This window comes from Heterocephalus glaber, unplaced genomic scaffold (genome assembly GCF_053883595.1).
Source record: "Heterocephalus glaber isolate CG9 unplaced genomic scaffold, H.glaber_assembly_v1.0 deba00000474, whole genome shotgun sequence".
Taxonomy (NCBI): domain Eukaryota; kingdom Metazoa; phylum Chordata; class Mammalia; order Rodentia; family Bathyergidae; genus Heterocephalus; species Heterocephalus glaber.
Genome location: NW_028258146.1, coordinates 777,562 through 803,216, shown reverse-complemented (window position 1 = coordinate 803,216; position 25,655 = coordinate 777,562). Strand labels below are relative to the sequence as shown.

Below are 25,655 nucleotides of genomic sequence, written 5' to 3'. Positions count from 1 at the left end.
TATTTCTCCAGCTTCCTCATAGTAATAGCAGAAACTTTCACCCTCTAGCCTTGGTGCCAAGGAAGAGCCAGTATATCATGGACCCTCTGGTGGGCTGAAGCCTGGCTAAATCAACATACACGTATTTCCTGGCTTTTGTTCTGTCCTTTCTATAAACTGAAGTATTTCTATCTACTTGAAGCAGGTCAAACTAGCTCCCCTCCCAATTTGGCCAAATTGAACAAACTCATTTTTCCATTTTTTTACAGACTTTCCTCGTAGTCTTGATGGAAGGTAGGCAACTGAATGCAGATAGTAGCAACCGATTCGACCATCCTCTATTCATGGCAGTCATCCCGGCCTACCTTCAGCAAGACTCCTGGTAGATTGGTTTATTGAGGATCTCCCTTTCCCTTGCCATTTTGTCTTAGTAATTTTCCATGCACTGACCCCCGCCCTGCTCCGTGGCTATAAATTCCCACCTGCCCATGCTCTTGGTGTATTTGGAGTTGATCCCAGTCTCTTCCTCACAGCAAATTTCCATTCCAGTGGTCCCTAATACCTCTCTCCATTGTCCTGAATAAAGTCTTCCTTACTGTACTTTAACAAATGTCAGCAAGTAATTTTTTTCCTTTAATACTAGAGAAAGAAGAATTAGAGGTAAATGGTGTTAGCAATTCCTAAAGCCAGCAAATTAACACTGTGTACATTCTTCCCTTCTCAGATTCAGAATGAATAAGACATGAGAGTCAGATGGAGATAAATATTATTCTGGCTACTGATAAAACCTATACTGAATGATAAAGTCTGGATGTAGAGCCACACAGGCTTGCTAATTCTGTGCCCCAGGTTCAATCATTTGTTACTCTGATCAATGGCCCAGCTTGAAGTTTAAGGACCTTCCTAGTAAGATGGAGACACAAAAGAGACTTTGTGATGGAGTTCGGTGGACAAGCTGGTCCAAAAATAGATTCAGTAGGCCTAGTGTTGTCTCTAACACTCATCAGTTGAGCATGTTATTTCTGCTCCAGTGGGGAAGAGAATGAAAGGGGGATGGAGAGGACAGGAATTTCCCCTGAAACCTAAAGAATTGAAAACAAGTTTCCTAGAAAAGCATAAGGAATTGGGGAAACATCCAATTCAGTACCAAAACTTCATAACTGTTCTGAACATTATTTGCTAATATGTTATTTTGATATCTATACTCATAGGTTAAATCTATGCTCATAGGTTAAATTGTTCTCTATGTGTATTTTGTGCTATCTTTGCAGATTGTACTCAAGGCATATTGTGTTGTGATGTGCAATTGGACTTCCATTTACCTATCCAGAGCCATCCTCCACTTTTCTCCTCCTGCTCTCTATCCTTGGAGGCCAATTCCCGTGGACAACATCAACAGACTCCATTGACCTATGGATTCTGGTTGGGTTTGGCCAGTGAGTAACCCAAGAAGATATTGGAAGGTAGATGGAGAATGAGGTAAAGCCATCTAGTGTCCCAGCCTCTTTTCTGCAAGGTCAATAGAAGCTGTTTGAGTCCCAGGAACAAATATTGCAGCTCCTGCCCAGCCTTTCTTCTAGGTTCTCACAATCACCTTTCCCTCGCCCCTTCAGGCCTCAGGTTGGTAACAGGTCTGTCCCAGCCTTTCAGCCGCTTCCCACACCTTTATTACCTATATGAATGTGACAACTATTGCCTCCTGGGAAGCTGGCAACTGGCTAGTCTCACTTAGCAAAATGAACTAGAAAGTCTTCTGTTTTTAATCTATGCTCTGGAAAATAGTAAATGTTGCAAAAAAAAATGTCTTTTCTTTGAAGGTCAAAGAACTAATCCCTAATGTCCTCGTGGTCTAATATTTTAGGGATGAGACAGTTCTTTGACCAATGTTTAAACTTTTTCTCATGGTAGATTCTTTATTATGCTTCTTAAGTGAGGTAACATATTTCCTAGAAAAACCATCCATATTTTAATTATTTTAAATTATTAGCATGAAATTGTTTAAGAATATTCTTTTACTTTTATTACACATTTAGAAGTTACCAACATAATAATGAAAATCTGTCTCACATCCAAAAATTTGTCTAAAACTCTAAACTAATTTTGTTGTTATGCAATTGCTCCAGGAAGCACAATATTTTTTGTTATATTTGGCCACAGAGGAACTGTATACTTTTTTATGTTAATGGACATCTGCATCATTTTAGTCTTTGCTTCCCTACGTAGAAGTGAAAAATTCACTCTGGTACACCTTCTTGTCACTGGGGCACAGGTATATGACCCTCATTCACCAATAAGATTTATATATAGTATGCTCTCAGGAAGTTACGTTCAATTTGTGGCCTCAGTCCAGACTTTTCCTTAGAACCTAACTAATAATTGTTCACAGAAACCCCTGAAAAGCGGAAGGTTTACAAGTATCCAATCTGAGAGGGTTATTCAGTTCTTGCTAATTGGATGCTTCCCTGTAACCTATCTCTAGCAAATGTAGCAGCATTCCTGCATCATAACAGGTTGCTCTACCTCCTGTAGCTACCTGGAGTGTTGGCGGTATTGTTCTTCTTAAAGCCCTAAGATCCCTCAGTTGCTACCAAAACACCCTGCACTTTCTTTTTTGTTTTGTTTTGTTTTGGTTTGGTTTGGTTTGGTTTTGGTGCCGAGGGATCCAACTCAGGTCCTTGTGCAGCAGGCGGTGAAACCACTGAGCTAAATCCCCGGCCCCTACCCTGCACTTTCTAAGGCTTTATTAATACAATATTTTATTAAATTAAATTGTATAACTGCAGGAGACATAGCATATTTAGAGTTGAAATTATAAAAATTGGCATTTAAAGGCATTTTTCTGACCATACCTGAAATTTGTGGTTTTTCACAATTCGTGGGTGCTTTAGGAACATAATCCCTGTGAATTTCTGAGGTCCACTATACAGAAGACTTTGGGAATTCATGTGGCAAAAGTGCAGGAACCAATGGAAACCCATTGATAGATACACCAATCTAACTTTCAAAAACTACACTGGCTTTGATGTAGTCAATGCTCAACTTCAAGAAACAAATTAAATCCTCTATGCTCAGTTATGGTAGAAATACTGTCTCCATGGAACTCTCATGTGGTTTAAAACTGGTAGTTGTCACTGCCTCAATTTCCTTTAAGCTGTCTAGGAGAACTTAGGTACCTGATTGTTGCATGCCTGCCCAAACTTACAGATTGAAATTTTCACCTGCAGTGCCTCAGAATGTGATTGTATTTAGAAACAGGTCCTTTAAAGAGGCAACTAAGGTAAAAATGAGGTCTTTAGGGTGGAGACCAACTGGTCCCCTTATAACTGGAGAAGACAACAGGTACATGTAGTCTAGCCCCCCTTAGTTCTTAGGTGAACTCTTTGCTTGGATCCTGAAACCCAATTAACACAAGACAGGTTGACAGGGGGAAAGCATACATGTTTTATTGATTTTACATGTGTGTGGGGATCTCTGCAAGAAAGTGAAATCTGAAGAAATGGGCAAAGCAAAAATGCTTTTATACTGTTTAGACAAAGAACAATGAATTTGTAAAGAAATGGATCTCTGGACTAGGGTAGTAAATTCTATGGAATTCTCCAAGAGATAGATGGAGAAATGTGAAGTTAGTGAAAGATAATGAGGTTATTTAGTCAGGCCCTTTGAGGCTCCAGTTACCAAGCTGTAGGGGTAAAAGCTACATTTTCACCCTAATTCAGGGAAGCCAGCTTCTGGAGGGGTTTTTATGCCCAGCTACTTATAAAGGTAGCCTCAACGGCCCTTGCTGCAACTACAGTTTCTCTAATGTCTTCAGTTTAAAATACTCACTATATCACTTTGGCATATTTTGAAATAGTACATCCTCTTGAGTCCTTTAGACATGTACACAGACACAAAACATCAAGTAAGGTCAAAGCAAGAAGGTGGCCATCTGCGACCCAAGGAGAGAAGACTCAAAAGAAACTGAATCTGCTGACACTTTGATCTTGGACTTTTAGCCTCCAAAATTGTAAGAAAGTAAATATCTGCTGTTTGTGGCATTTTATTATGATAGCCTTAGAAAGCTCATACATTAATTATGATCAATATATTTATTTCATGCTGAATTTACAAAAATGAGCTTCATTGTTTGAAATTAAGAACACCAATTCTGCATACTATGTAACTATCAGAATGCTTTTCATTTCTGATATGGCTGAGTATGTTCCTATTGGGCCAAATACCCTACAAATTATAACTATAAATTGTGCACAACTTTTTAACAATTAAAATTAATAATTTAAAAAGCAATCTACTTAAAAGTGCTAGAGAGAGACTAACAGTAGGCAGATTCTGGAAGGGACTTGACACTTGAGAGATGGAAACAACATCTGGTATCTTCACAATTCTAGGCTGAGGGCAGTCCAATCTTCATCACATAGCAACTTTTGGAAAAACCTGCTTGTGTTATTGTTGTTTATTTCTTTGTTTGTGTTGTTTGGCCAAAGAACCATAAGAGAGTTTGAGGAGAGCACAAGCTCTGGAAAATGAGGAAGGAAACTTAGAAAGGATAGAACTCAAGTAGGGAGACCTAAGTCCTGTGTCTGTAGTTAAACAGAATTTCTGGGTAATTCTCTAATTACATGTATGTAGAACAGATTCCAAGCAGCTTAGCTAAGGATAACTAAAGTGGAATTTGAGCTGCTGCAAAGGAAACATAATTTTCGTTTTTGTTCAATCAAAGTAATTGCCTGATAAAAATTATTCCTCTGAAGAAGACTAAAAAAGAATGCACAGACTCCACAATATAACATCTATAATGCCCAGTACACATTTCAGAAATATTTGACAATGGTGTGAGAGAGAGAGAGAGAGAGACATAGAGAGAGAGAGAGAATGTGACCCATTCTCAAGAAACAAAACTATCAGTGGAGAGATGGAGAATTTCAGTTAGGATTTTAAACAATTTATAAATCTGCCTTAGGAGGTAAATTAAAATATAATTACAATGAATGAAAAAACATTAACTTTCAGTAGAATAATAATATTAATTTTTAAATTCAAATAGAAATTCTAGAACTAAAATATATAAAATAAATCAGAAGAATTATATGAATACATATATAGGAATACAGAGGCATACATGGGAAATGGAAATCTAAAATAAGAAAAGAAAAAGAATAGTAGCTCCCACAAGAAAATGTTACTCTGAGTCCCAATTATTCACTACTCAGAATGGAGGAGAAGAGCACATTGACAGTGAACCTTTAGAAGCTGTCAGAAACTTAATGAGAGTGTAAACAGAAGAGGTGGAGAAGGAATACTGAACCCATTAGGAATAATTATTGTTGCAATTGTTCTGTCTTATTTTTCCAGATAGAATTTTTCCTAAAATGATCTTTTACTATCATTATCACTTCATTCAAAAAGATAACCGTATAAATAGCAAGGATATAATTTCCGAATATACCTCCCAAAAAGGGACAGTTGACAACCTTGCACTGACAAATGAAAAAGAGGAAAGGTGTTCAGGGTTCTATATATATTTTATTTAACTTTGTGTATTTTAAATGAAGTGAAATGACATTAGGATTTGAAGAGTTAGTACAAAAAAATACATTATACATCACTAATACACAGTCATATGCCACATAATCCCATTTTGGTCAATGACAGACACATATACAATGGTAGTTCCATAAGGTTAGAATGGAGCTGAAGAATCTCTATGGCCCAGTGATGTCATAGTTGTCATAATGTTGTAGCACGTGCATTAATCATGGGTTTATAATATATTTGTGTGACTGCACTGCCAGTTATATAAAACAATGTGCATTTATGTACAGTGTGTAAAATTTGATAGTGATAATAAATGACTGTGTTCCTGGCTTATGTATTTCCTATACTTTCGATCGTTATTCTGAATGTACTCTCTACTTATAAAGAAAAATGTTTGCTTATCAGCAACCTCGTATGTCTCATGTTTACTGCATCTCTTGAGTGTATCCTTTTCTCTTGTGCTTGTCTTAATCATGTGTTGTTTTATTCATCATGACCCTGAGAGACATAGACCATATCCCTCAGTATGTAATGGGATATACCATCCAGGTTGGTGGAAGTACCATCTACGATGTTCACATGACAAAATTACCTAACAGTGTGTTTCATGACTTAATCATGTCATTAAGTGATCCATGACTGTATTTTATATTGATTGCATATTAATAATGTTTTGCTTATATTCATTTAAAGAAAATATTAAAATTCTTTTATCTGTTTTGGTTTACTTTTTTTCCTAATGTCATTCCACTTAATTTAAAATACTTGAAGTTAAATAAAAAGTCTCAGAAAGAAAAAAAAAATATATATATATACATATATATATATATATATTTCTTCCTAAAACCTTTTACCTATGGGCTGGGAAGAAAGCAGGCAGTACGATGATTCAGAGAGCAATAGCTCCAGGATTGGAGTTAAAGATCCTTCCCAATCAATAGTTTCCCACCCAGAGTCCAGCATGGCTCAGAACCCTGAACACCTTTGTGAAGCCAAAGGACTTGAGTGATAATTTTGATATAGAACAGTCACAGAGAAATATTTAATACCCACTCATTCAGTACCCTTAAGAAATATGACATTCAAGTTCTAACTTGGTCAGTGGGAACATCTGAAACCCAAGCTTGCATCCTAGAATTTAGCCTGGCCATTAAGGATAGCTAATAGGACTAATTAGAGTTCAAGGACTTCTGACTCAAAAGTACTTCCAAGTTTCCTCAGTGTCAGATTAAAATAACAGACTGAAAAACACCGCATTTCCAATCCTCAGACTTGGTGAAAGTCCATTTTATACCATTTTCTTTTTAAAAATACATATATTTTTGCATGTTAACACTTTTAAAGTTAATATATTTCCACAGTTGGTTATATATTTAATGAGTAGATTTCTTTTTCTTGAGAAGTTTTTATTAAGTCAATGGCATACTGTACATTAGAGCCATGTTAATGTTAAAGAAAGAAGGGAATGAGCCCCCTCTACTTAACGCAGATCCTGTACTTATTAATTCCTTAGAGTGAACTGATTCATCTGGTGGTTTATCAGGTCACAGACAGCTGAGACACAGGACCTTTGGACAGAATGCAGAGGAGGCTCATACAATTCCCCACTGGGGCATTGTTCAAAGAAGACCTTGGACTTATAGCCCCTCAAACTTCTTCCATACTGTATAAACAATTGGCTGTCACTTACAGAGTTAGTCTTTTAAAAAGGGATAAAACATCAAATCCAACAAATTAGTGTAAAGCCATCATTTTTGTTGCTTCTGGCTTTATTCCATAACGTTTCTATGACCAACATGTTTTCCTGTTGTTGGATATAGTCTGTGGCATAATATGCTGGCTTTGTATCACCAGTGACTTTTGTATAATATAAATTAACATAAATATTACTTTAAGTAATGTCCTGTTTATTTATTTCATTTGATTCTCACTGTTCTTTTGTGAGATATTATCCTCTTTCTCAGATTACTGAATACATAAAAATTAAGGTTCAGTAACACGAAGATGTGTGTGTGTGTGTGTGTGTGTGTGTGTGTGTGTGTGTGTGTGTGATATCTGCCCTTAGTTACTCTGGACAATAAAGGCAGAATTAAAAGTGTCTAGTATTTGGCTAGAATATTTTGCCTGAAGATAATAGCCTTTCCTGGGCTCCCCCCTGCTGGTCCTCCTGACAAAAGGTCAAAATGAGCCCAAGGTGAACAATTCAGGGACCGAATGTAGAAGCAAGTTAGTTCTTTCACAGCTTTAGATCCTGGGGCCAAATCATAAGCTAGGAAGGGCTCAGGGCTTGTGACATAGATGATGACACTCACCAGATCAGCAGGCTGATAAGACAAGGACAGAAGAAGTCCCCATACTAGAGAGCTGAACCTCTTTACCTTCTGGGAGATAATACTTTTAATTTTCATCAGCACGAGACTGTATCCCCACCAGAAGGGGTTTTCCTAATTCATCATGCTCCCAGACCACACAATGGGACCCCTGACAAGCAGAACATTGGAGGGTGAAAGAAATGGACATCATGAATGCTCATGAATTGCAAATGTTTCTTCATTAAAGGATACTCTCTTGCTTGGGACCATCTGCTTGATAGAACCGGCCCTAGGTCCTCAGGCTAGAAACATCTGCCACTTTAATAATTTTACCTCTTAATTAAAGTACAACCAAAAGGAAGTCAAACATAGCCATGACCCTGGACATATCAGAGTTTAGCCATGTAGACTAAATGCATCCACTTTGGTTTGTCATGAATGAGAACACACAGGTGTGCCGTTCAGCCAATGCATGTGCTCCCTGCCAAGATAAAACAAATTTGGGTACATGAATCCTCTTTCCCATTGATTTAATGTATCATTTCAAAGACACTTTGTCTTCAGTTTAATTGATCTTCCACTAGTATGGCCTCCTGACCAGTTGTCTTTAAGCTGCTCTACCCTGAGGCATCTTGGTCAAGTAGTTAATGATCTATAAATAAACACTTTCATGCACTGAGAGAGATGCTATTTAAAGCAACCCCACTGCTAATCCTTTTGTACTGCAAAGAATTCTTTTGTAATGCGAACAGATATCCTTTAATTGTTGTATTTTGTAAATTCAGATTTTTATATCAGTTTCCACATATATTATCAAAGAAAAATGTGGAAACACTGCTGTGTACACAGTAATGCACTAAATAAATAGTAGATGACACTATTATTTCTCAATTTGGGATGCACCCACATTATTTTGAATTTCAGTCAAATTGTAAGCATGTCATAGAAAATCCAGATAGTCATACATTTCTCCCTCCTCCATAGCCCTCCTATCACACTGTAGTCTTACAAGAGCCTAGATGCTTATACCTGTATTTCTTGTATTTGTTTCTTGGGTAGTTTTCTTGTACTGAGTTTTGCACCTCAAAAAGTTGCCACAGTGATTAAGAAATAAGGCTCATATTATTTCTTATTTATTCATGCAATACTTATTAAGCATCTTTGTGTGCACAGCCACAAGTAGAGCAGGTAACTCCCTGTGGGAGCTTTGTTCCAGATGAGTAGAGACAAGTAAATATATGAATAAATAGAGTGCTCGATGAAATGTCAGTATTAAATGTATTAAATGCAGAACAAAGCAGAGGATAAGAATGGGAGAAGCTAATTAATTACAGTTGGTCATGGAACACTCTTAGGAAGTGACACACAGCATAAAACTGAATAAAATGCAGGGGCGAGCCAGGGGATATCTGAGTGAGGGGCATCCCATGTAAAAGGAAGGGCAAACAGAGCAGCCCTGATGTAGATGTGTATTCAGAATCTTAGGAACAGCAATATGGCCACGTGGATGGAACAGAATTCATGTTGGCAGTGGGTCCAGGTCATGTGAATATGGTTTCCTGTGGTTTGAATATGATTTGTTCCCTCTGAAACTCATGTTGAAATTTGACTGCCATGTGGTAGTGTTGGGACCTGAGTCTCTAAGAGGAGATGGTTTGTTAAAAGAGAATCATAACTTTCTGGGAACTGGTTTAGCTACCTTAAGATGAATTATTACAGTGTGAGGGGGGTCTCTTGTTTTTGTTTCTTCTGCACTTGCCCTTCTGCTTTCTGCCATTAACTGAAGCAGCATGAGGCCTATGAAGGCCTCATGCCCTTGAACTTCCCAACACCCAGAACTGTATGCCAAAATAAAGCCTCCTGCCCATGAGTGCATGAGACATTTGACCACAGACATTCTTGATTAAACAATAACAAAGCAGTAGAAAGAAGACAAGGAAAATTATCCAGTTGCAGTTATTTTGTTGAAGCAACACAAACGAACTAAAACAGCCTTGTATACATGGTAAGGACCTAGTCAGAAGAAGTACAGTGCTATGCTCCAATGGCCTGGGAAGGAGACTATCATATTCTGTTCAGCTCCTTCTCTAGTGAAAAAGAATGAATGACTGCAAAACCCAAGGCATCATAAAGTATCATGAGGCCCCTAACAGTCACAGCCCAACATTCTCAACAGATGGTTGTAATCTGAATAAATTCTGGGACTCCATGTGGTTCTGAGGAAGGATAGAAAAAATAAAGATAGTGTCTTGGTCACTTTCTTCGTTGCTGAGACACCATACTCAACACCCACAGCTTAAAGAAGGAGAGGTTTGTTTTGGCTCACACTTTCAGTCCAAGGCAGAAAGGCATGGTAGAAGAGCCAGAGCGGGAGAAAGCTGCACTGGTCATTATGAAGAGAAAAGAGAGGAGCCGGGGAAGGAGCTATACCCTTTCAATCACACCCCCAGTGACCATCTCCTCCAAACAGACCCCACCTCATAACAGGAAGTCAGCTACAATGCCCCCAAGATTCAACATCTTCCAAGAGTCCTGCCTCTAAGTGCATGAAACCTTTGAGGGACATTCTTGATCCAAACTATAACAGAGAGGTAGAAAGAAGACAAGGAAAATCATAATTTTAAAAATGTACTTTTAAGAACATTGTAGCTTCAGGCTACTCACTCCACAATTCCTAAGAGTCTGAAACAACACATTGAGCTGTAAATTGGGGCTGTTTTTCTTCTGATACTATGGGTTCACAGATTCCACACACTTCCACCCCCAAGCAAACCGCATCTTTAATCCAAACCTCACACACACACAAACGGCTTGGGTCCTAACCTAGCCCACTGATGGGTAACCTGGAAGACACTAGGAATACACATCCTCCATCATCTGCCTTGAGAACACCCCAATACTCTCAGCCCTGGACCATAATGCACCACACCCCTTGAGCACCCTCACCCCTTCCTGAATGTGTTCATTGATTCTGCTTCATAAACTTGCTTCTGTCCCTCACCCACATGTCCAAAATGCTTTTCTATAAATGGCCAAGAACCTTCTGTAATGGTAAAGAAATCAAAGCAATATGCATGTCCATTAATAAGAAATTAACTAATTTGTGTTATATCTACAAAATGACATACTATTTAGTTCTCAAAAGGAATGAGAGCTGGACATGGTGGTGCCTGTCTGTAATCCCAGCACTATGGAAGGCTCAGGTATGAGGAATGCAAGTTCAAGCCCAGCCTTTGCAATTTAGTGAAGTAGTAAAACAATGTTTCAAAAATTAAAATTACAGGAAAAGAAAGGATGAGGATGCAGCTCATTGTGAAGTCCTAGGGTTCTCATAGGTATATAGTCCTGTGAAGTCCTCAGTGTGAAGTTCTAAATCTTGGAAGGAGCCTATATGTCCATCAACAGATGAATAGATAAAGAAAATGTGGTGTTTACACTACTCAGCCATGAACAAGGATAAATTTGAGTTATTTGTAGAAAAATGGATTCCCCTTGAGACTATAATGTTAAGTGAAATAAATAAGACACACAAGCTTAAAGACCACATGGTTCCTCTTAAAGTATAAATAATTAAAAGAACAAAATAAAAGATAGATAACAGAAATCAGGGAGGTAGATCATTAGCAAGTGGGAAGGGAATCTAGAAGTGGAAAGAGGGGGAGGAAAAGGAGGAAGAGAAGGGGAAGTAAAAACATTAAGATGTGTGAATGTACACATACCAACTCTCCACATAAGTGCAATCATTATGTACAACAAATATGTACTAATAAGTTTCTTTTAAATCCCTCTCTTCTTCTCTCATATTTTCTCACAATCTACATGACTTTAAAGCTGTTCTTTTTCTGTTTTCTCCCAAAATGGCACAGACACCCTGAACTTGCAGGCTTGACTCATTCTTCTTTTAACCAGCATTCCACATGGACTCCTACTGGACATCCCCAGAGCTTCTACTCCCCATCCCCACCACCTACTGCCACCAGCGGTGCCACGGGAACCAGCACTCTCAGCTGCCAGCCACCTTCATGCCGTGCTTCCTAGTGTGGAGAACTCTTCTCTCATTCTTACTGTTTTTCCATGAGAATATTTTGTGAAGAAATTTTGAACCTGGTACCACCACTCCCAGTACAGAGGTAGGGGCTTGCGGGCCACAGTACCACTGCTCCCAGTGCACAAGTAGAGGCTTCTGGGCTGCCATAACACCACTTCCAGCACAGAGGAAGGGGCTTCCAGGAAGCTGTACCACTGCTCACAGCGTGGAGGTAGGGGCATCCAGGCCACCATACCACCACATCCAGCACACAGGAAGGGGATTCTGGGCCACCATACCACCACTGGCAAAGCAGAGGAGGTGAGCCAAGTGGGCACCAATAGCACACACACTCCCTGCCCCACCACCCGTCAAAATGAGAAGACACATGAACAAGTCTCAAAACCAGACTTCCAGATCACCTAGAGCAACCCCAAAGGGAAATGACATGGAAAACTCTGATCCTCAACCACCTGGGCTCCTTGAACTGGCAACAAAAGAGGATCTAGAAAATACGAAATCAGAAATAATTTCTCAGATAACAGCAGTAATTGTACTCATAGTCCAAGACATAATTAATAAATCTAGAGAGGAGCTGAGGAACATAATGGAATCCCAACATAGGAAACAAATGGAATCCATAAAACAGATGCAAATAGATTTCCAGGACATGAAAAACTCCATTGAAAGTCTACACAGCAGAATGAGCCAATGTGAGGACAGAATTTCAGATATACAAGGTAAGATTGCAATTAGTGACCAGGAAAAGAAAAATTGCTTCAAAATTGTAAAGGACCATGAGAAATCAATCCAGCAGCTGCTAGATGATGTAAAGAAGAATAACATAAGGCTGATTGGACTCAACAAAGAAACAGGACAGTACAGATGATTTTAAAAAGCTGTCCACAGAAGTAATGGCAGAAAACTTCCCAAGCAGGGGAAAAGAAATTGGTATGCAGATAAGTGAGGCATAGAGGACTCCAAATAGCCTTGATCAAAAAAAAAAAAACCTACACATAGGCATATAATAGTTAAGTTTCCAGAAACCCAACAGAAGTACAAAGTTCTATAAGCAGTTAGAGAAAAGAAACAAATCACATACAAAGAAAGCCCATCAGAATCACAGCAGACTTCTCAAGGCAAGAAGAGCTTGGAGTGACATATTCCAAGCCCTAAAAGAAAACAGCCTCCAACCCAGAGTGATGTACCCTGTAAAACTATCTTGCAAAATGGATGGAGAAATAAGATACTTTCATGACGAAGAGCACCTTAGGAACTTCATGAATATCAAACCAACACTCAAAAAAATTTTAGACAATATCCTAGGAATAGACAATGAGGATCACAACCCCAGGAAGCACAGCAGAATGAAGCCATCAGGCATAACAAGAAATTAAATGTAAAGGGGGAGAATCCAACAAAAAGAAAAATTCATGACAATGATAACTCAATATGTACCAGTTATAATCATCAATGTTAATGGCCTCAATTCACCAATCAAAAGAAATAGACTGGCAGAATGGGTCAAGAAGCAAGATTCAACAATATGCTGCATACAAGAAATACACTTAATTCAAAAAGAAACTCATAGATTGAAAGTTAAAGGGTGGAAAACAATACTCCATGTGACGGGAACCTGAAAAAAAGCAGGAGTAGCTATCCTCTTTGCAGATCAAGTGGATTGCAAATCAACACTGATTAAATGAGACAAAGAATGACACTACATCCTTGTAAAAGGAACAATCCAAGAGGAAGAGATGACAGTCATAAATATCTATGCACCAAACACTAGTACACCCAACTATATAAAACAAATACTAACAGACATGAAAAGTCAGATATACACTAATACAATAGTACTGGGGGAACTCAATACCCCACTGTCACAAATAGATAGATCAACTAGACAAAAAATAAGTAATGAAATACTAGAAGGCAATCAAACTCTTGAACAAATGAACCTAACAGATGTTTACAGAGAGTTTCACCCCACAAAATCAGAATACACATTCTTTTCAGCTGCACATGGATGGTTCTCTAAAATAGACCACATACTCACTCATAGAACATGTTTAAGTAAGTGCAAAGGAATTGAAGTTATCCTCTGTATATTATCAGACCATAGTGTGATGAAATTGGAGATCCATAGCAAAAGAAATTGCAAGAATTTCATAAACACAAGGAAATTGCACAACACACTTCAAAATAACCAGTAGGTCACAGAGGAAATTAAAGAAGAAATGAGACAGTTCCTACAATTAAATGACAATGACAATACAACATATCGGAATCTATGGGACACAATGAAAGCAGTCTTATGAGGGAAATTCATAGCAGTGAATACTCACATTAGGAAAACAGAGCGAGCCCAATTAAGCAACCTGATGCTGAACCTCAAGCTTCTAGAAAAAGAAGAACAGGACAAATCCACATCTCATACAAGGGAGGGAATTATAAAGATCAGGGCAGAAATCAATGCAATGGAGACTGAGAGAACAATACAAAAAAATCATTGAAGCCAACAGTTGGTTCTTCGAAAGCATAAACAAAATTGACAAACCCTCAGCCAACCTTATCAGAAAAAGGAAAGACAAGGCCCAAATCCATGCAATTAGGAATGAAAAGGATGAAATTACAACAGACCCAGCAGATATCCAGAGGATCATCAATACTTACTTCTAGAACCTGTACACCAATAAGATGGAAAACACAGAAGAAATGGACAGATTCCTAGATATGTATGAATTACCAAAGTTGAACAAAGATGACCTAAAAATTCTAAATGACCCAATATCAATCAATGAAATTGAAAATGGAATTAAAAATTTACCAACTAAGAAAATCCTGGGTCCTGTTGCCTTCAATGTTGAATTGTACAAGACATTTAGAGAGGAACTGCTGCCACTACTGTTTAAACTCTTCAGTGAAATTGAAAGTGAGACAATACTCCTGAACTCATTCCTGGAAGTAAGCATCATGTTGATCCCCAAAACAGAGAAAGACCCAACCCAACCAAAAAGGAGAACTATAGGCCAATCTCGCTAATGAACATAGATGCCAAAATCCTTAATATGATACTGGCAAATAGAATGCAGAAGATCATCAAGAAGAACATACACCCTGACCAAGTGGGATTCATCCCAGGGATGCGGGGATGGTTCAACATATGCAATCAATCAATGTTATTCATTCACTATATCAATAGAGCCAAGAACAAAAATCATATGATCATCTCAATAGATGCAGAAAAAGCATTTGACAAAATCCAACATGCATTTATGATACAAACCCTACAAAAAATTGGAATAGATGGTCTCTACTTCAATCTGATAAAAGCCATCTATGAAAAACCAACAGCCAATATCATACTAAATGGTCAAAAACTGAAATCCTTCACACTAAAATCAGGAACAAGACAAGGATGGCCACTATCAGCACTCTTGTTCAATGTAGTTTTGGAAACATTAGCCACAGCAATTAGACAAGAGAAAACCTGCCTTGCAAGCAAAAGGTCCCGAGTTCAATCCTCAGTACCCAAAAAACAAACAAACAAAAAAGGAAAAGAGAAAGAAATAAAAGGAATAAAGATAGGAAATGAGGAAGTCAAATTGTCATTATTTTCAGATGACATGATACTGTATATAGAAGACCCCAAGAACTCCACCAAAAGTCTTCTAGACTCAATCACCAAATTCAGTGGAGTAGCTGGATGCAAGGTCAACACACAAAAATCAATAGCTTTCCTCTACACAAACAACAGACTCACTGAGAGAGAAATAGGTCAAACAATTCCTTTCACAGTAGCATCCAAAAAACTGAAATACCTAGGAATCAACCTAACGAAAGAAATCAAAGACCTCTTCTCTGAAAACTATAGCACTCTCAAAAGAGATTGAAGATGATATCAGAAAATGGAAAGGCATACCCTGCTCCTAGGTAGGAAGGATCAACATAGTGAAAATGACCATACTTCCAAAAGTGCTATATAGATTCAATGCAATCCCAATTGAAATCCCAGAAGCATATTTCACTGACCTTGAGAAAGCAATCCAAAAATTCATTTGGAACAAGAAGAGACCCAGAATAGCAAAAGCAATTCTAGGTAACAGAGACATGGCAGGGGGTATCACAATCCCCAACCTGCAACTCTACTACAAAGCTACTGTGATAAAAACAGCATGGTACTGGCAAAGAAACAGACCTGAGGACCAGTGGAACAGATTAGAAGATCCTGAAACAACTCCAGACACACTCAGCAATCTCATCTTCAATAAAGGAGCCAAACGCCCTCACTGGATGAAAGATAGCTTCTTCAATAAATGGTGCTGGCAAAATTGGGTTTCAGCTTGTCAAAGATCAAAACTAGACCTATATCTCTCACCATGCACTAATCTAAAATTGAAATGGATTAAAGATCTAAATATTAAAATAGAAACACTGAATCGGCTGGAACCGAGGTTAGGTAGAACTCTTGAAGACATTGGTGTAAGAAAAGAGTTTATGAAGAAAACCTCAGTTGCCCATGAACTAGCACAAACAATCAACAAGTGCATCTTGTCTTATTAAAAACCTTCTGCACAGCAAGAGAAACACCAGCAGTGTGAAGAGACAACCCACAATGTGGGAAAAAATCTTCACCTGCTGTTCCTCAGACAAAAGTCTACTATCTAGAATCTATAAAGAACTTAAAACAAATCAAACCTCCCAAATTTAAAGACCCAATCGAAAAATGGGCATCTGAAATGAACAGACATTTCTCAGACAAAGAAATAGAAATAGCAAATAAACATATGAAAAAAATGTTCAACATCACTGGTCATTCGTGAGATGCAACTGAAAACAACGCTGAGATTCCACCTCACCCCAGAAAGAATGGCTGCTATCATGAAATCAACCAATAACAAATGCTGGCGGGGCTGTGGGAAAAGAGGAACCCTGCTCCACTGCTGGTGGGAGCGTAGACTGGTGCAACCACTGTGGAAATCAGTATGGAGATACCTCAAAGAACTAGGACTGGAAGTCCCATTTGACCCAGCTATTCCCCTGCTGGGGATCTTCCCCAAAGAATTAACCGCAGTTATATGTATGTACCCATGTTCATAGCAGCACAATCTGTAATAGCTAAAGCCTGGAAGCAGCCCATATGCAATCAATTGGAGACTGGATAAAGAAAATGCTGTTTTTTATAAAATGGAGTACTACACATCCATAAAAAATGAGAAATTAGAGACATAGCTAAAAGGATGCACATTGAGGTGATAGTCTTAGGTGAAATAAATAGGACACACATGTGTAAATACGAAAGAGTTTCTCTAGTGTGAGAAACTGAAAGTATAAAGACTAAAAGTTATAATAGATAATGTGAAATAGGAAGAAAAGGGGCAAAGGGGAGGGGGAAGTGGGAGGGGTAGGGGAAAGGGAAGAAGGAATGGAATTAATATGAGTAAATGAAAAAATGGAAACAAAGTCTTTGTAAATAGGGAGGGATTGAGGGGTTGATGGGAGGGCGAGGGAAGGGGGAAAAATAAGAACCAAGAGAGATTGTGTAAAGGTACAAATTTCCAATGATGAATGTCATTATATTGTATACCTAAAATGTACCAATAAAATAAAGTTCAAAAAATAAAAAACAAATAAAGTAAAATAACAAGGTCTGAGAACGTAGCTCAGTGCAAAGGCCCCAGTACCACAACCAATCAAAAAGTTTCTGATGCTTTGAAGTAGAGAAAACCTCATTATAATTGGATCCTGATTTGCTGCCTTAGTTGTGGGGGCCAGCTCTCTGGGATTTGTTTTCTAAGACGTTTTTTCAGTACTGGGAATGGAAACCAGTACCTGGTCACTGAGCTACATCTCCAGTCCTTTTTTAATTTTTATTTTTTACTTTGAGACAGGGTCTTGCACTCAAATTACCAAATATTCCTTGGCACTGTGTTCACAGTGATGAGATTAAATTTATGAACAGTGGGGACTTTTTCTCCCAATCTAGATCAATCACTAAGAAGCTATTTTCATTTCTTTCCCTAGATTGGTCTCTGGGTGTTCCAAGGGGACCAAGGGACTAGATAAGGACAAGGGAGTGGCTTTATTGCCAATCTTTGCCAGTTTTAGTGCCAGTTCTTGCTGAGGATCAGTCCTGTTCTTTGCTCTACTTGTCTTTGCCTCCCTCTGAAAAAGCACAAAGGTAAAGGAGGCTTTAGGGGAGAGCAACTCAATGTTGTACCTATCCACGTGCTGTGAATGGTAAAAATCCTAACTGCAATGGGACATTAAGCCTCCAAGACAGATTTGAGGAATTCCAAACTCCCAGGTGCCTTCAGGTCAACTGCCACCCACCAAAGTCAGGGATGGGATTCAGGAATCCTCTTGCCCTGGGTCTGGAAACAGAAACACTAATTTTGTATGTTTCAGCCAAAATGAAAAGTATCTTGTGTTTAGTATATAAATATAGCTGGTGGTAGAAAACTTAAGAAAATAAATTCTATTCAAAAATCCTTCATCTATCAGTTTTAAGCTAAGTAAAAGAAATAAGGGAACAAATAATCCCTCCATTCTATTGCCCAAACAAGGGCTGCCCCATGTGGAAATGTTTCTTGAAACATATAAATTGTAAGTGACACTTTCTTAAATTACTTATTTGGTAATGGAACAAGAAAAATACCCATAATTTAAACTTCTAAGATCGGTGTGTTCAGACGCCAGCCAGAAGCCCACTCAGACACCAGTGACTCTGGTGCACAGTCCCCAGCTAAAGGCCCTCCCAGACAACAGCTACATGGGTGGGCAGGTCCCAGCCAGAGGCACACCTAGATACCATCCCACGTGTGCACAACCCCCAGCCAGAAGCCCACCCAGAGAACAGGTCAGCACAGGGATCCAGAAGACCACTATTCTGAATCCAGGAAATGGTACAGTGTTGAGCAGCAGAGAGAAGGCCTCACTGAGGGTTGCTGAGAATTGAAGCCCACTGGCTGAGCACAGAGTCACCTCAACAAAGGCACAGCAGGCTGCATCTGTTGAAATGAGAACACATGTAAACAAGTCTCAAAACCAGACTTCAGATCACCTAAGGCAACCTCAAGGGGCAAGGAGATGGAACAATGTGATACTCAACCACCTGGACTTCCTGAACTGGCAATGAAAGAGGATCTGGAGAAAATGAAATCAGAAATAATTTCTAAGATAACAGCAGAGATTGAGCCCATAGTGCAAGACATGATTAATTAGAAATAATCTGCTCTAAATTGAGAAGACACATATTTAAAAATAGAGGAACTGAGGAACATGATGGAATCCTAGCATAAGAAACAAATGGGATCCATAAAACAGATGCAAGCAGATTTCCAGGAGATTAAAAACTCCATTGAAAGTTTATGCAGCAGAATGAGCCAATGTGAGGACAGAAATATCAGATATAGAAGACAGGATTACAATTAGTGACCAAGAAAAGTAAAATTTCTGAAAAATAAACTTTTAATTCTTTGAGAAATGTCTGTTCATTTCAGATGCCCATTTTTGAATTGGGTCTTTGAACTTGGGGTGTCTGATTTTTTTCAGTTCTTTATATATTCTAGATAGCAGTCCTTTGTCTAAGGTACAGCTGCTAAAAATTTTTCCCACATTGTAGGTTGTCTCTTAGCTCTGTTGTTTTCTTTTGCAGTGCAGAAGCTTTTTAATGAGATCCCAGTTGTTGATTCTTAGTGCTAGTTCCCATGCTACTGAGGTTTTGTTCATAAAGTCTTTTCTTATGCCAATGTCATCAAGAGTTCTACCTAACTTATCTTCTAGAAAGTTTAGTGTTCCTGTCTTAATATTTAGATCTTTAATTCACTTCAATCTTAGTTTAGTGCATGCTGATAGTTATGGATCTATTTTTAATCTTTGGCAGGTTGAAATCCTGCCAAAGTAAAAGCAGCAAATAAATAAATGAAAAAATGTTCAACATCACTGGTTATTTGAGAGATGCAGACGAAAACAACACTGAGATTCCACCTCACCCCAGAAAGAATGGCTGTTTTCAAGAAAATATCCAATAACAAATGCTGGCGAGGGTGCCGGGAGACAGGAACCCTTCTCCATTGTTGGTGCGAGTGCAGACTGGTGCAACCACTGTGGAAGTCAGTATGGAGATACCTCAAAGAACTAGGACTAGAGGTCCCATTTGACCCAGGTATCCCCCTGCTGGGTATCTTCCCAAAAGAATTAAAAGAATCATACCACAGTGATATATGTGCACCCATGTTTATAGCAGCGCAGTTTGTAATAGCTAAAGCTTGGAAACAGCCCAAATGCCCATCAACTGGAGACTGGATAAAGAAGATGTGGATTTTTTATAAAACGGAGTATTATTCAGCCATAAAAAATGAGAGGCTAGAGACATTTATAGCTAAATGGATGCATATTGAGGCCATCCTCTTAAGTGAAATAAATAGGACACACATGTGTAAATACCGAATAGTTTCTCTAGTGTGAGAAACTGAAAGTGTAATTAAGGATTAAAATGAATAATTGATAATTTGAAATAGGAAGAAAAGGTTCAAAACGGTAGGGGTGGCTGGAGGGGAAGGGGAGAGATCAGAGTTATAGGCTGGAATATGGAAAGAATCCTTATATAGATTGTGTTTAAAACTACAGGAAGAGATGTAGATAGAGACTAGGCTGGAGCTCATCAGTGGGTTGGGAAGGAAGAGTCACTGAGATCAAAGGAGAGAAGGGTGTGTTTCCAGAAGAAGCACATACAACAATGTACAGTACACAGTACTCAATAGTGTGATAAATGACTGTTACGGTTTTAGGTACTTTTCATAACATGCTGTGCTTTTCATCCTTTAGGGCATAATCCTACTTATATAAAAGAGTTTACTGTAAAACAGTGTGCTTCTATGCCTGCGGTAGCCTCATGTATCTCGTGTTTAACTGCATATTTGGATAATACCAAGGGGCCATCACAAATGACTGATGTAAACCTTCTCAGTTTGCACTTAGAAGTTGGCATGCTGTGTGGTACTTTGTGATACACATTGATGAAATTGCTTAATAACCTCTTTCTCAGACTATATTTCCATCACGTGTCACATGACTATTGATATTTAAATTTTTTAAAATTTGGCCTATGTGGAGTCTACTAGCTAATTAGAATTTTTTTCCAGACCACTATTTGTTCAATATTGATTTTAAAAATCTTTCTAAAACAAATCACATCCTTTGATGTCTTGTTAATGCTTGAGATATTTTATAAAATTATATGGAAAAATGTTTAAGTACTTTTCAGTTTTGCTTTGGTTGAGTTCTATTATATTTGAATATTATTATAGTTTTTTTCCCTTGTATTGCTTTTCTTTGAATAATTTTAATATTTGTATATTTGTGTGTTTAGTGAATGATAATAAAGTTATACATTTAAAAAGAATATTTTAATAAAAAATAAAAATAAACTTTTAAGACTGATATCACCTATTTACATAGGTAATAAGAGCTTTTTTCAATGCTTCTAGAGCTAAAATAATGAAAATAAATAAATGCTTTTGGGTGAACACGGTGAATATAGATAATGCTATATATCTCACAAAAATGCCCTCAATGAATGCTTTCATTGTTGTTATTATTATTCTTAATTTTGAAGAGCAAGTGCAATAGAATTATCCTGGGAAACATCTAATGGAGTCCAAAAGAGCAAAAAGATTATTTAGCACCATGATGGACAGTTAGGAAATGTTTCTTGGCTGAAATCCACCTGAGATGTAGTCTCACCATATATTTCTCAGAGATTTAAGGTCTAACTAATCATGTAGATGCCAAAGGCAATTGTTATACCACCCCAACTCTTAAAACTACCCACCTGGACAAGACAAATCAACATGATAAAGATTTTATATTCTAAATCTGTGTTGCAATAATAAAACTTGGACACTTAAAATTTTTATATTACTTTAGAATTTTTTTTAAAAAAGGAACAATGTAAACCCCAAGCAGTATCATTTGACTCTCTGAAAATATAAATTTGAATTTTGGAATCCAGACTATGCTGTGAGTAATGCAACCTAAAAGGCATTATCAATTATGTCACATCAATAGATCAATCCATTGTGAACTGTCTTGTAAGTCACAATGGCCACTTGCAAAGAAGTATACACAAGGTGAAAACTGCCAGGCATATAAGAAGTGCCTCTTCCCATATCATGGACAACAAAACAAATAGACATTTTTTCCCAACTAATAGAGACTGAGTTCACACCACATGTTCATGTTTGGCATATACACACCATACACACACACACACACACACTCACTAACATCATTCATGTGTTCTATCCAGTTGAGAAGCTTGAACATCAAAATGAGTAAGCAACATTCATGAGTACCTTCTGTAGACTCCGTGGGAAGTGTAAAAATGTGATACATGTAAAAGTTGGTAAAAAGAAAGAGCATAATATGTTAGTATACCACAGACCAAGAGGCTGAAATTTTGTCAGGTAAAAATATGCTGAATCCAGAAAAGCTCAGCAGAATACCATGCACCTAAAGAGTTAGGGAGAAGTAATTGGAGTTCAAAGATACTAAGATTCCAAAGGACACAAGATCTGGAGAGAAGAGAAATGGGAACCAGCAGCAGCAGGCTGACATCTCAGCAGCTATTTCCCCCAGGGCATTTCCCATTTTGTGGAGGACACCCTCCCAGAGTGGGAAGCAGAGCCAAGTGCAGCTGCTAAAAGGTCACTTCTAATCAAAATTCCATTTCTATAAATTCCTAAGATTGAAATATTTCTCAGAAGTGCTCAAGGACGGAAAATAAATGTCATCAAAACAATCTTTTGGGAAAACTCAAGATTCTGTTAGTGAAGAAATATGTTAACTGTTCATTTCCAATATCCTGATTTGCTTTGTACTACTCAGAAGGACTAAGAATTTTATCTTTAAAAAAAAACCCAAACCACAGAAATAAAAGGTATGTTTGTTTTAAACCGGTAGAACAGTTAATGAGAAAATTAGGAACAGCTGAAACCAGCAGCTGTCGTAACACCTTTGCAGAGATAAATTCTCACCATAAGTAGTGGTGAGTATAAAGTTAATTGTTTTTTAGGCTATTCACCTTTGTACAAAGATATGTAACTGTCCCTACAGTCAATTTTAGAACACTGTCAACACCTCAAAAGGAAACATCATCCTCTTTAAGATACTACACTCCTGTCCCAGTCTCCCAGCTTTAAATGACCACCAATCTACTTTCAGTCTCTGGACTTTCCTGTTCTGGACTTTCCTATGATTGGAATCATATGTAAGCAATCTTTTGTAACTAGCTTTTTGCACTTCGCATCACACTTAGCATCACTGTGTTGTAGCATGTAGCAGTGAAGCATTTCTTTTTTACATACAAATAATATTCAAATGTATGGATATAACACATTTTGTTTATTCATCAGTTGATGTACATTTGGACTGTCTCCACCTCTAGGTTATTATGAATGGTGTTGCTATAATATCTCTGTACAAGTTTCTGTGTAGATATTATATGTTCCCTTCTCTTAAGCTTATGTAGAGGACAGGACTTGCTGTATCATATGGTAGCTGTTTAAATTTTTGAGGAACTGCCAGAATGTTTTGCAAAGTAGACCCACCGTTTTCATTCTCATCAGTAATGTACAAGGGCTCCAATCCCTTCACATCCTCACCAAAGTGTGTTACTATCAGTTTTAGATTCTAACTAGCCCATTGGGTGTGAAGTATTCTCTCACTGTGGTTTTTATTTTTATTTCCTTGATGACTAATGATGTCAAGCATCTTTTCATGTGTTTATGGGGCATTTGGAAAAATGTTTATCCAGTGATTTTCCCATTGTTTAATTGGGTTGTCTCTTTATCATTGAGTTGTAAGAGTTCATTATATATTTTAGATACAACTCCTTTATCAGATGTATGATTTGCAAATATTTCTCCTATTCGGTGAGTTGTCTTTTAATTTTCTTGATATTGCTATCTGAAAGACAGTTTTTTTGTCTTGATGAAATCTAATGTATTGATTTTTTTTCTTTTGTTGCTTATTCTTTGGGTATTGTATCTAAGAATCCTTTAGCAAATCCGAGTCATGAAGATTTACCCCTATATTGTCTTCTCAAGTATTATAGTTTTAGTCTTTATATTTAGACCTTCAATTCAGTTTGAGTTAATATTTGTATATGGTGTTAGATAAGAATCTGACTTCATATTTTTTCATGTGGATATTCAATTGTCTCAGCACTGCTTGTTGAAAGACTATTCTTTCTACATTGGATAGTAAAAAATCAGAGTAAGACACAGCCACATAAAATATAATGGTATTTAGTGTTCAAAGTGTAGGTGTGAAGCACCTCAGTGAAACTGCCCCGGGATGGGAGATCGGTAACAATCATGCTTGAGAGAACTGGGAGAAGATACACTGTTTGTACTCCAGTGTTTTTTACTTTAATATTCCTCTGTTCTTGCTGGACCCCATGAGTCACATGCAGAAGGTAAGGCTCAATATGGTTGGGGTGTGGTACAGTGCTTGCCTAGCATACATGAAGCCCTCTGTTTGACTCTCAGGGACACACATACACACATACACACACACACACACACACACACACACACAGAGTAAAGCTCAACTGTAGAGCTAATGTAATTTTTCTAGGGACTATGTGGGAAATATAAATTAAACTCCTGTAGGAAAATGGATCCACCTGGAAAACATAATGTTGAGTGAAATAAACCAGACACACAAGCTTTATGGTATTTCTCATTTGAATGAGGCAAAGTACAAACAAAGAAAATGATAAAGAGTGGATAGAAGGGAACAAGGGGATGAATCTCTTGCAATGGGAAAGGGGTCCAAGGGAATAGGGGTGAGGGGTGAGGGGTGAGGAGGAAGGGAAGGGGAAATAAGAAGAATAAAGATATGTCATGTACAGGACCCTAATAACTCCAAATAATGGAAACATTATATGCCGTCACATGAGCTAAGACAATATCAACAAGAATGAAAAATGGGATAGGGGAACTGGAGGAAGAAGGAGGGAGGGGAAGGGGAGGGGATTTAAAAAAAAAAAGAAACATGCAGTAATATGTACATGTGACCATTCCCCAAGATGACTGTGAACTACGTGAACTGCAAACATGTACAAATAAAATTTTAAAATTTTAAAAATAAAATAAAATTTAAAAAAATAAATTAAATTCCTAAACATGTGAATCCTTTTTGTCCTGAAAACATCCTTGCCAGGAATTTAACACTTGAATATGCCTTAATAGTCACAAATATTCATGGATAACAATGTCCACTGAAATATTTTGGGTATAATAAAAACCAGAACACAATCAAACTGGCTATCAGTGGGAGGGCTAGTAAATAAAGGTTGGTTTTAAAGCTACACCAATAAAATACTATGTGGAATTTTGAAAGAAAGAGAGAAATAGAGCTCATTTAAAAGAATGAGATATATGCTAAAACAAGAATGATCTCAAGATTTTATTAGAAAACAAGATACAGAACAGTATAAGGAACATGATCATTGTGCAACTTTAAAAAATATATAAATGAGTTTTTATGTATGGACATTGCTTTTTTTCTTAGAGGAAATCATAAGAAACTATGTCTTCTGGTTACTCTTGGTAGAAGACTATGAGGCATGAATGAGTCATTCAGATTTTATTCTTCCCTCTAGGTATGGTTAGGATGCTATAATCCCAAATACATACATGTATTTTAAAATGTCAGCAGGATTACCTGAGTGGGGAGATTTGGAGTCCATTTTTTTTTGTTTGCTTGTTTTCTTCCTTTTCTTATCTGTG

The 25,655-nt window shown here is 37.7% G+C and overlaps 1 protein-coding gene across 1 annotated transcript in view; it reads right to left on the bottom strand.

The window, feature by feature from the left end:
- The window catches only part of LOC110346938 (endogenous retrovirus group K member 7 Gag polyprotein-like), a 194,818-nt gene extending 169,163 nt beyond the window's left edge, over positions 1 to 25,655 (bottom strand). Inside the window, exon 1 of the mRNA XM_087204392.1 lies at positions 1 to 25,655. This exon is cut by the window's left edge and continues 21,453 nt beyond it. The gene's annotated coding sequence lies outside the window, so the exon portion shown is untranslated.